The sequence below is a fragment of the Capricornis sumatraensis genome, chromosome 10 (assembly GCF_032405125.1).
Source record: "Capricornis sumatraensis isolate serow.1 chromosome 10, serow.2, whole genome shotgun sequence".
Taxonomy (NCBI): domain Eukaryota; kingdom Metazoa; phylum Chordata; class Mammalia; order Artiodactyla; family Bovidae; genus Capricornis; species Capricornis sumatraensis.
In genome coordinates, this window is record NC_091078.1 from 27,797,197 (window position 1) to 27,810,919 (window position 13,723).

Genomic DNA, 13,723 nt, shown 5'->3' on the forward strand with positions numbered 1-13,723 from the left:
AAATTAAATGACAAGTCAAAGATGGGGAGAAAATATTTGCAAAAACATATGTCAATAACGACTTGGACTCAGCATACCAATAAGTCTTACAACTCAATGGTAAGACAACCAAATAGCCCACCAGGCTCCTCTGTCCATGGGAATATCTGCCCTGTGACAATTTTGAGGGATGGGATGGGGAAGGTTTAAGACGGAGGGGACACATTTATGCATATGGCTGATTCATGTTCATGTATGGCAGAAACCATCACAATATTGTAAAGCAATTATCCTCCAATTAAAAATCAAATTAAAAAATAAAATAGACAAAGGCAGATCATAAAAAATAATACTGGAATGGGTTGCCATGCCCGCCTCCAGGGGATCTTCCTGACCCAGGGATCAAACCTTCATCTCTTACATCTCCTTTATTGGTAGGTGGGTCCTTTACCACTAGCACCACCTGGGAAGCAATGTCACAGGAGAGTGCCAGTGAGTCAGAAAGGGACTGCTCTATCAGCCTAGTGTCTGGAGGGACCACGTGGAACAAAGCCACGAGCAATCTAGAGTTGTTCAGTAAGGAAAATGAAAAATAAACCTTTGCTGCCGCTATCCAAGACTTTGTTATGCAAAATAACCTTACAAAAGCCTGTGAATATAATTATATTTTGACTTGTATTTGCTGTTCTGTTTCTTGTGAATGTGCATGCTCTTTTTTTAGAGTTTTTCCCCATATAGTTCATTACAGAGCATTAGGTACGGAGCCTTTCCAATTATGATTCGGTAAATTCAACAACAACAAAATCTTTGCATACAACAAAGAGGGAGAAACAGAACACCAAGTACAAGTCAGAATCTATACATATGTGTAACTGACTCACTTTGCTGTACGTCTGAAACTAACACAGCATTGTAAATCAACTGTACTCCAATAAAAATGTTAAAACATTAAAAATAATGACATTGGATATCTTTAAAACAGTATACTGCATATTATATACTATATGCTGCTGCTGCTCCGTCGCTTCAGTTGTGTCTGACTCTGTGCAACTCCAGAGATGGCAGCCCACCAGGCTCCCCCGTCCCTGGGATTCTCCAGGCAAGAACACTGGAGTGGGTTGCCATTTCCTTCTCCAATGCATGAAAGTGAAAAGTGAAAGTGAAGTCGCTCAGTGGTGTCCGACTCCTAGCAACCCCATGGACTGCAGCCTGCCAGGCTCCTCTGTCCATGGGATTTTCCAGGCAAGAGTACTGGAGTGGGGTGCCATTGCCTTCTCCATTATATACTATATAGTATACTGTATACTATAAAAGAGTATATAGTAATAGAAATTATAGGGAAACTTGCCTTATTCCTGTCTAAGAATTCTTCCAGTGTTTCTCTTGTTAAGGATAAGTCTTATTAAGGACAAATTCATTTAATCTCATTTTAAAAAGTGTTTTCAAAATTAGAAATTGATGTTGAATTTTCAACTGTCTCTTAAACATCTGTGGAGATGTATGATATTATTTCCTTAAATATATTGATATACTGAATAACCTTAATGCTTTTTTAAAATGTGGCACCATTCCTGTATTACTATAATAAACCCAACTTGGTCAGGATTATTATTTTTTAATGTGCTGTTTTATCTTGGGTTTTTACATTGATATTTAGGAATACATTATCTCTAACTGAGTTTCTAGATTTAATTTTCAATGTCATACTCATTTCATAAAAATAATTTGAATATCTTCCTTCTTTCCTCTGTGATATTATTTTTATTTGTAATTTGCTTTTCTCCTTAATTTGTATGTTTTGTGGGAGAATATAAAATCACTGCAGATGGTGACTGCAGCCATGAAATTAAAAGATGCTAACTCCTTGGAAGGAAGGTTATAACCAACCTAGATAGCATATTGAAAAGCAGAGACATTACTTTGCCAACAAAGGTCCGTCTAGTCAAGGCTATGGTTTTTCCATAGCTTTTCAAAAGCGCCGAAGAATTGATGCTTTTGAACTGTGGTGTTGGAGAAGACTCTTGAGAGTCCCTTGGACTGCAAGGAGATCCAACCAGTCCATTCTGAAGGAGATCAGCCCTGGGATTTCTTTGGAAGGAATGATGCTGAAGCTGAAACTCCAGTACTTTGGCCCCCTCATGCGAAGAGTTGACTCATTGGAAAAGACTCTGATGCTTGGAGGGATTGGGGGCAGGAAGAGAAGGGAACGACCGAGGATGAGATGGCTGGATGGCATCATCGACTTGATGGGCGTAAGTTTGAGTGAACTCTGGGAGTTGGTGATGGACAGGGAGGCCTGGCATGCTGCGATTCACGGGGTCGCAAAGAGTTGGACACGACTGAGTGACTGAACTAAACTGAACTGATGCATGGAGAAACAAGAACTTGCTAATGGCCACTGTATAATGGAAACTTGGCATTTTTGTCTTATTATAAAACCAGTGCATGCTTATTGAAGAAATCTTACAAAATACAAATGGACACAAAGAAAATACAATAACATAATAATGTTAATAAAACAACAGCTTGTTACCACTTTGAATAATCTTTTATCAAATTATTCAAAAATTTAATAGTTGGGGGGAGCAATGAAGATGAATGAGTAGAAAGACCCTGAGTGCACTTCCTCTCATGAGCACATCAAAATTACAACTATCTGCAGAACAACCATCAACTGAAAAAAACCAAAACTGGAACCTACCCGTGCGGAACCTTTCCTGGTTCATTCCAAAATCTCCCACAACTAAAGACATAAAGAAGGAACCACAATGAGATGGGTACAAGGGGTGGACTTGTGATATAATCAAACCACTGGCATGGGCAAACCAGAAAATTGCAGAATCATTATATTGCAGAGGTTCACCCACAGGAGTGAGGGTCCTGAGCTCCATCCACATCAGGCTCAAGCCCAGGGCTCTGGCACTGGGAAGATGAACTCTCAGAGCATTTGTTTTTGAAGGCTTAATTGCATGAGTTCCACAGGCCTGAGGGAAATAGATATTTACCCTTAAAACAGTGCACACAAAATTCCACATATAATAGGCCCGAGGGCAAGAGCTGTCATCTGATAGGAGGTTGGGCCAGACCTACCTGCTGGTTTTGCAGGAGAAGTGCGATGAGGCTGCAGCTTATTTGGGGGAGAAAAACACTGGGGCCAGACATACTGAGGAACATTCAACTGTATGAACACTCTTGGCGACCGCCATATTGGCTAGTTAGTGCCAAGACCTGGCCCCACCCAACACCTGTAGGCTCCGGTGCTTCCCACTCCATGGCAGCACTGCAGGCATGCAAGGTGTGGCTTCCCCCTGGATGTCTGGCTTGGGTAAGGAGGGTTTTGCCCAGAAGATTTCTAAGGTTAAGTCACATGTCTTCTGGTCCCTTGGCTTGGGGTGAGAAAGGTCTTCCAGCTCTTTTTCTCTTTGCCTGTTGCAGGCTTTGCATGGCCTGGTCTGGGATATGTAAGCAGCAATAAGGATACATGGGGAATGCACCACCGTGTCTTCCTCAAATCTCAAGGTCCCTCTGCAGCCATACTTCTTTACACCTTTCAGAAAAGAAAGACTGAAAATTTTAAAAAATCACAATGAGCCTTTATTTTCTTTTACTTCACACATTGCATTTGAACTTGGACAGGGATTCATTTGGATCCCTGAACCTCCTTGTCAAATTAGACCCCAGAAGGTCAAGGGCAGACCAGGTTTAAGTCATCATTAATCTGTTGCAAGAAAGTGAAGGAAGAAACCTTTTTCCCTGAGTAACTAAGGCAGAATTTTCTAAGTATGTCTTTAGATGATAAATGATAAGTGAGAATATTTGATCTGGAGGCAAGTGTAATATTTCCTCTAGATTTATATCCACCATTTAGCACAACCAAGTTCAGTTCATGAATACATCTAATGATAAATATCCCTTTTAGGTTAATTTTTCTATATCTAAAATAGTGGCCCAGTGGGAAGTGATGACCAATCCATTCCCCAATGGCGTCAGGTAGGAAAATTACTGAATTCATCATCAATCTCACTCTTTAGTCCTCTAGGGAAGATTATCTTTGTAGAACACTGTAAAGCTAAATAAATTTAAAAGATTATCAAAGAGAGATTATAAATCTAGGTGGAAGTTCTCAATTCTGGGCACCCATTAGAATCACTTGGGGAATTAGAAAAAAAATAATACTAATGGGTTTGCACTGCCCCAGGTCAATTAAATAAAAATGTTTGAGTGGGACCTGGACATCAGTATTTTTTAAAGCTGTCCAGGTGATTCTAATGTGCAGTCAAGATGGAAAATAACTCACATAGGGAGCTGATGTTTTTCTTGACAAGGGAATTTATATGTTATTACAAATTGCACTTACCATACCAGATAAAATACATTGACTAGATGTTCCGGTTACATGAGACAGGCAGCTCAAAAGGAAGTCCCTTTAAGTTTGTTCCTCCCAACTTTGCTAGTGGCTTACTCTGCTACTAGAAAGTGCTCTTAAACCAGGAATAAGAATGGACAATGCTCTAAAAATATTCCCCAACAGGTAAAGAAATACCATGATTCTAGAGAGACGGTTGCTCTAAAGTGTAAATCTCTTGTACAGAATTTGTGAGTAACCATCAGGTTTAATTCACTGGATTCCTTAATTCTGGGACCCAAACTATGCTGACTTACCTAACAGAAACTTTACATTTCAAGAAGTACCTGGAAGTGAGCCTACCAGACATAAAGCATTGAAACAGTTGGATGTACTATGAGTGGGCATTCCCTGACCCCCTGCTCCTAGTGGAAAGCTTATCTTGGACCTAGCAAACCAATCTCATTTTGTCTATGGGGCATATTTCTAAGTAAGAGTTTTCATTTTTGAAACTTCAGGGCTCTGAAGCTAGGTATGGTCCAATCATGTGACAGGGCTTTCATAGGAAAAAGCAAGCCTCTGCATTGGTGGACTCTTACAAGGAGACATGACAGGAAGTTTCTGGATGAGATGAATATTACAATTAGGGTAGAGATATTAAGGATTTCCTTAAGGTTGTTCAGCTGGTAAAGAATTTGCCTACAGTGCAGGAGACCCTGGTTCGATTTCTGAGTTGGGAAGATCCCCTGGAGAAGAGATAGGCTACTCATTCCAGGATTCTTGGGCTTCCCTAGTGGCTCAGCTGGTAAAGAATCCACCTGCAATGCAGAAGACCTGGGTTCGATCCCTGGGTTGGGAAGATCTTCCGGGGGAGGTCATGGCAACCCACTCCAGTATTCTTGCCTGGAGAATCCCCATGGACAGAGGAGCCTGGCGGGCTACAGTCCATTGAGGGGTTCACAAAGAGTCAGACATGACTGAGCGACTAACCACAGCACACCAGCATAGAGGTATTAAAGGCTGTTTAAAATCACCTTTCAGGGATTTCCCTGGTGGTCCAGTGGTTAAGAATCTGCCTTCCAATGCAGGGGATGCAGGTTCAATCCCTGGTTAGGGAACTAAGATCCCACATGCCGCAGGGCAGCTAAGCCTGCATGCCACAACTAGAGAAGGCTGTACTCTGCAACTACTGAGCCCAAGCCCTCTAGGGCCTGTGCATGGCATGTAGAGAAAGGCCAAGTGCTGCAACTCGAGAAGCCGATGTGACAACTCAAGAGAAGCCCCAGCACTGCAAACAGAGAAAGTCTGTGTGCTGCAATGATCAGCACAGCCAAAAAATTAATTAGTTAATTAGAATAAAATCACTGTTCAGAGACAGCAACTTCCATGGGCCATTAACTTACTCTTCCTTGCTGCTGCTACTGCTAAGTCACTTCAGTCATGTCTGACTCTGTGTGACCCCATAAATGGCAGCCCACCAGGTTCCCCCGTCCCTGGGATTCTCAAGGCAAGAACATTGGAGTGGGTTGCCATTTCCTTCTCCAGTGCATGAAAGTGAAAAGTGAAAGGGAAGTCGCTCAGTCATGTCCGACTCTTCGCGACCCCATGGACTGCAGCCTACCAGGCTCCTCCGTCCATGGGATTTGCCAGGCAAGAGTACTGGAGTGGGGTGCCATCACCTTCTCCGTACTCTCCCTTAGGGGCATAGAACAATGATTGGCAAACACCAGCCAAAGCTATCTCCTTTTCCTGAGAGAGTCAAGCCTGTTGACTGACAAAATGGATCTCTTCTCATTAAGTTTTGATCATGTGTGTTTTCTTGAGTGGTCTATCACGGACTCTGACAAATTAAGAGGGCCTCCACAACTGCTCTCATTTACAAAATTCTACTAAGATTTCAATCTTTTCAAATGCTCCTTAGCAACTACTGGTACAGCTGAGGTACCTGTAACCAATGGCCCTGGTGTCAAGATATTTTTGAGACTATCATGTTTCTTTCAACTTGGGGCTTAAGATTTGGGATTTTCTATTTACAAAGGTCATTTTTCTTGGCTTAAAATACAGTGGGAAGGTGTGAGAAGGCACAAGATTAGCCAGCCTACCTTCTAGAAACTGCAGGTCATTTGGAAACCAGCATACACATAAGTAACCCAAATGGTTAAGCCTAGTTGAATATGTAGGTGCAAGCACAAGATTACTTGGAAGTTGTGTCACCCTTAGATTTCAGGGAAGGACTACCAGCTGACTTACTATTCTAGAGATAGCACTGGTTCAGTTAACAAAAGTGTATTAAATGCCTCTGCCTGCTAATATATATAGAAATGGATACAAGATGGTCTTCATCCTTTAGAAATTATGGCTAGTCATTATCTTCCTATTTTCAGCCACACTTGACTGTGAAGAGTGCTTCCAGTTTCAGAAAGTGCTAGAATAAAGTTCAACTTCTGCTCCATAGTTCACCAATGATTACATAACTCACTAAGCTCCTTCATTCTACACTTGAATATAATTACCACTAATTGACTTATCTCTCATTTTACATATTTACTATTAAAGCCTTTCTATATAAAGAACCTTACATTCAAATTATAAGAAGATGGCTCACCTCACCAAGTGCATAATCACAGTTGGTGGTTCCTTAAGTCTGAGCAGACAGTCACCCATATTTCCAACATTTATCAGCCACCTCTGACATTCCCGTGTCCAAAAACATAACCGACTCACTCTTTAAATCTATGATGAGCTACATAACACAGGCAGCATGGAAAGCTTGTTGCATGACTGATGTGGTCTCGAAAAATATCAAGTGAGAGTAAAAAAAAACCAAGGTTCTCAATGGATATATATATATATACACACACACACATATATATACATATATATATATATACATACACACACTGGAGAAGGAAATGGCAATCCACTTCAGGACTATTGCCTGGAAAATCCCATGGACAGAGGAGCCTGGTAGGCTACAGTCCATGGGGTCGCAGAGTCGGACACAACTGAGTGACTTCACTATATTCACTTTATTCACACACACACACATATATATATATATATATAAAATGCTTGAAAATAGTTGGTTCATTTTCACTTAATGATAGTTATATTTCTCTACAATGAAGATACATATTAGATGTAAAAGCAGAAACTGAAGAGACATTCCATTTGGACTTGATAAGTGAATGACTGGTAAAGCAGTGTCAGCTGCATGACATTACTGCTTTCCGTATTGGCTAGCTAAATTATGTGCTCATTAGTTTATTGGGTTAATAAATGAGAGGCTAAAAAATGTGCACGCTCTTACATGTGAAATATTTTCCCAGAGCCAAAGGAAGCCTGACTAATTTGAGTTAGATTTAAATCCAGTCTTTTGTAATGATTAATACCATGAGACAATGAGAGAGTAATCAGCTTCTAATTCTGACTTGGCTAGTGACTCACCAAGAGGACTTGTGAAATTCTCTGAACCCACTGAACCTGCATCTCCCCATCTCTCAAAGGATAAGATGAAGCTTATTCTTGGGGCTCTACCTAGTTCCATGATTCTGTGCCATCAGATAAAGATTCTAAGGGGTTTATATTTATAACTGAATCTTAAGTATAATAAAATTGGTGGGTGTCATTAAGCATAGTCTTGCTAGGATCAAGGTCATTTAAGGACTGAAGTATATCCTAGGCTGAGAAACACTCCAGGGCCAAGACCCATGATATAGCTGCAGTAATTAAATTGCTGAGCTCTCCAAGGAGAATGGGGCTGATGATATACTATCATGAGATATAATAATGTAAATGAAAGTGCTTTGCAAACTATTTGGAACTATATAAATGCCAAGTGTTAGGCAGTATTATCTTCTCCATTTATTGAGGGGCCAACTCACAGAACTGACTTCAACAGGGCCACATAATAAGTCAGGGACAATTTGGAAGAAAATACATTTTTTATTCTGATGTTCCTTCCTTGCCTTCTTCTTACCAATATTTATGGAGCTGCTTCTATATCTAAAGTACCAGTAGAGGAATTAAAGAGATGTCTAGGACACCACTACTATTTTCAACAAGCTTGCAATCCAGTAAATATATATGAAATAACAGCATCTGTTTTTCTTTAATGATTTTATGTATAGAAGATTTTTTCCTCACCAGGTTTTAAGTTAGTTGGATACCCTCAAAGACTTTTATTTTCTTTAATCATCTTCACTATGTTCAATGGATTATGGGGGATATTGATCCTAAAAATATTATTTGATGGAAAAAAAAAACTCAGACAGGATTTAAACCCCCTAAAATGCTAAGGAAATGTAAGTTCTTACCATCTTTTATGTATGCTGATACTTTCTCTAGTACATCTCAAGAACAGATACACAGGATCCCTCAAGAAGATACATGGGATCCAATAATTTTAGACTGATACTGTAACAATAACAACCCAAAATAATAATGCAAAGAACAACAACCAACATGTGCTAATAATTATTAGGACTAATAATGTGCTAGGCACTGTGTTATGCATTTATATTTATCTTATTTATTCTCCACAACAATCCTATTAAGTTGGAACTTTTTTTAATCCACATTTTACAGAGGAACAGACCCAAGGTTTAGAAATGATAAAAGTCATACGGATATTGAGTGGCAGAACTAGACACTGAATCTTGCAGTATAGTTGCCAACATGGAAAGTGGGACACCATTCCTGGGGGCTGAATCTAACTGATTTACTACATTAAAAAATATCTAGAATTTAAATCAGTCTAGACCAGGGGTTCTCAATGAGTAGTAGCCTGTCCCTTCTCCAGGAGATCTTCCTGACCCAGGGATCGAACCCAGGTCTCCTGCATTGCAGGCAGATTCTTTACTGTCTGAGACACCAGGGAAGTCCAACTAACACTACCACACAAAAAATGTCTAGAATTTTAAATCAGTTTGAACTAGTGGTTCTCAATGGAGGGCAATTTTGCCACACGGAATATCTGATAGTATCTGGAAACATCTGTGGATATCACAACTTCACAGGTACTACAGAAACCGCAGATGCTGCTGAATATCTCTCAAATAGAGGTCACCCCCACTCCCACAACAAAGAATGATCTGGTCCAAAATGTCAACAGAGAAACCCTGATCTAGACCTGTCTTTCCATACCAGAGCAGTTCTGCGGTGAATTAGGGGCTCCGTTCTAATGGCTCAGGTGGTCCTGGACAATCATGACCTGAAAGGCCAGTACAAGAGCTCAGGTAGGAGTAGAGGCGGCACATGATCCCAGAGCTTCTATGAAAGGCAGTACGGTGAGGGATATTTTTCCCCAGAAGGTAAGAACAGCATTCTCCTTTGTTACATATTACTTTTTGGTGAAATTGGAATTTGTAAAGGTTTGGTTTATAGTTATCTCCCAACTACTCTCCACACCTTTTGTTAATTTAGAACAATGTCCTATTGTTTTTTTAAATACAAAATATACCTGGAGATTATGTTCACTTGCAACTAACACAGTAGTGTAAATAAATTATACCTCAGTTTTAAAAATTAAAAAATATACAGCTGAAGTCTTGCCTATGTTTGAGACTCTTTCCATCTAACAGTTATATGGCTTTATCTATGAGTAGCTAAGTAGCTATGGCAATTTTGTAGTACTTACAGTCACATTTCCTGATAATCTCTGGATTTTCAGGGACCATTAGAGATCCCTGTATGAATCTTAGAGTAATGAAAAATACATTCTAGCAAATATTTTAGGTATTCTGCTATTGCTACATTGATTTAGAAGCACATTTCTAGATCAATTTTTTTCCCCTGCAATTTTAACTTGTAATAAAATGAGTCTTAACAAAAGCACCCTTCGCAATCTAAATGCTTAGGTTGAGAACAGCAGGCCAAATTGAGAATTAATTAACATTTTGAAGCCGTAGTGCTATATTGCTTAATCCTAAATTGTACTTCAAATAGGGTTGATTTCTACACTATAGCAAAAAATGCATGATTTCTTCCCATGCTTTGTTTTAATAAAAAATATGGATGGTATATCTTTAGAGAATAAGATTAAGTAATGCAACCATTAAATGTTTTTGATGAGGCCATAATATTATCTAATTACAGAATCCATGTTCTACGAGTCATCTTTAAAACTTTAAGAAAACAATTATTACTGAATAAGAAAGACAGAAAACCAACCAGTACTGAACACATTAGTATAATTTATGTATTCATATAACTGATAATAGACATCTATTTCTAAAAATCCTTAAAGCACAGGTAGTAATGGAGCCAGTCAGCAATGTGCCACTTGCAATTAATCACTCTCTTCATATTCACAACATTCAATTTTTCTTGCTATTTGAGAGAGTAGTGATTAACTGATAAAAGTTTAACAAGTGCACTAATAGCAGGTGCTTCTAATTGCAAAGTCTTCAGAATGATCCTCCCCAAACCTACTTTATGCTAATTTGTACAGCATTAGTCATAACACTTTATGATTTTACTTTTAAAACAACTTTTCTTTTAGTCACCCTAATTTAATTAAGAATTTTAACTAGTTGCATGTATCAAGAACACCAATGAATTTTAAATCTGTGAGTTTGATTACCATAAGAGATTAACAAGAAGACTCATAAAAATGCACGGCTGCCAATTAGAAGCACCAACACTGTGTAAATTAGAATTTGTTAATTGGCTTAGCAAAATGTAAATTCAATTTTTTGAAATTTTATGAACTGAAAAATTGATTATATTTTTTGTGAGCCTCAAGGAAGATCTTATTAGTAATGATATTTGTTTCAGCAGTTCCTGAGATTATACTTATATTTTAGCCCCAAAGATTTCTATTTCATTTATTTCAAAAATATCTGATTATAGAATTCATTTTTCATCCACACATTTGCCCCTCACCATCTACATACACTATTAAATGAATATTTAAGTACACATTTTTCTTTCATCTGTCTTTCCTCTTAGCAAGGCATAAAATATGCATACTAGGTAAAGTTTGTTATTTTGTACTTTAATATTAAAGTACAAGTAATTAATTTAGTTTCCTTAAATGCTATGTGTTTATGACAAAACCTACAGATGCTTTTACAAAGATGAATATTGAAACAGCATTTCAGGTATGCAGATTAATACTGTTTGCCTCTAGGAAAGAGACCCAGCAATCTTGCATTTTATAAAAGGAGCAGAAACTGTACTTCAGTATGCACTGTGGAATGGCAAGGTCTCTTAGCAATGTAAGATTAAAATCCATTCTCAGTGAGGCATAGACATAGCACTAACCTCCTGTCAGTTACTGCCCTGCTGAACCACAGTCAAGAAACAGGCAGAACTGAGGACAGGCCTGAAATATTCTTAAGGCTGAATCTACATACTGTGAGGAGCTGGGGAAACGCTGCACTGGATTGTTCTGTGAATTCAGCACTCCCATTTTCCAGATAATAATCACAAACACCCTCACTCAGCCCCTTAGCTACTCCTATCCCTCCCAGAACTGTTTTTTGAAAATCACAATGCTTGGTAATCTCTCCAGAAGGCTCCAAATTCAGCAGATAATTATTTTGCTGTTCAAAACCTCTTGCATTAATACATCATCCTAAATTAGTGTAATGAGGTTATTCTATCCATGATTAGCTCCCGAAAGGGATAAAACACAGGATGAGACCAGAGGGAAAAGGAATCACGAACTTAGTGCCCTCCCTTTGATCACTGTGGGTGGGAAAGGAACACGTCTCACGCCTGTAGTTCCTCATCATCTTTAAGAAGCAACTGGTTCGATGCAGGATACAGGATGCTTGGGGCTGGTGCACTGGGATGACCCAGAGGGATGGTATGGGGAGGGAGGTGGGAGTGGGGTTCAGGACAGGGAACACGTGTACTCCCGTGGTGGATTCATGTTGCTGTATGGTTAAACCAATACAATATTGTAAAGTAATTAGCCTCCAATTACAATAAATAAATTTATATTAAAAAAAAAAAGATGAAGCAACTGGGACCCAGACGGCCAGATAAGGGACCCAAGTAGCAGAAGGCAGGCCTTGGATCTGGAAGGTCTCCTGCAGGAACTCAGGGTTAAAAGAGATATAGTCACTAGAAATCAGCTGGGTCATATGGAGCAGGACAGGCTCTGACTGCCAAGAAACAGGGTGGCTTGGCTTTTTCACCCTGATCCCTTCCTCTTTGTTACAATTACCCTTCCCCAACATGATCTTCATGTTATACCAGTTTAAATTAAAAAAAAAAAAAGCAGAAAATAATCTCAATTTCCAAAAACCAATGCTTGTTTAATAAAATTAGGGGAATATTATGCCACTATGAAAATAATAGTGAAGATATATATATATATATACACACATGGAAATATGTTTTTCCATGTGTGTATATATATATACATGGAAATATGTTCACCACTTCTTAATTCATTGGTTTACCAAATATTGTTGCATGCTTGTTATATGTCAGGCTCTGATCTGTTTCAGCAGTGTATAAAACAGTGAGAGATTCAGAAAATTAAAAACGCAAACCAAATACATAATGTAATTTCAGGGATGATAATTGCTGTGAAGAAATAGAAAGCAGGATAACGAAGCAGGGGAGTATGTGGGAAAGACATTTGAATAGATAAACGGAGAAGACCATTCCTAGAAGAAGGAAAAGTCAGCGTGAAAGCTCAGAACTGGGAGTAAGAAGGCCAGACACAGGGAAGGAAAGAAAGCTCCAGGCTGAAAAAGAAACAAACGAGCAGTGGGGCACAGAGCAGAGAAAGAGGCGCATCGCTGGCAGCAGGTTGGAGATGCTCCAGCATCCTCAGTAGGCTTTCCCAGGAGGGTGCCGAGAAAGGAACGGTCACCTCCCCTGAGCCGGTGGTGGTTCTGGTGTAAGAAGGCGTCTTCTATCCAGGGTGCTCTACACATGTTGGTTACCAGGGGTGTCAAATGCATCGTCTCCTACCCAGTGGAAAGAATGCAAGTACATCTGCACCCTAACTATGTTCAACTAAAAATAAAACACTATTGGGAGTTCCCTGGCAGTCCAGTGTTAAGAACTTCTCCTTCCCCACAGTGGATAAGACTCCACTCACCAATGCAGGGGACATGGGTTTGATCCTTGATCTGGGAAGACTCCACGTGGTGCAGAGCAACTGGCCCCATGCACCACGACTACTGATCCCACGGGCTGCAGCTACTGAAGCCCATGTGCCTACAGCCTGTACTCTGCAACAAGAGAAGCAATTGTGATGAGAAGCTCACATGCTGCAAAGAATAGCAGCCCCCAGTCTCTGTAACTGGAGAAAGCCCATGCAAAAGCAAGAAGACTCAGTGCAACCATAAATAAGTAAAAAGACCTCTGGATGTCCACGCTAAAAAAAATGACTTCGTCTTTCAACGCACGCCATGCAGTTTCCATCCGTGGTTG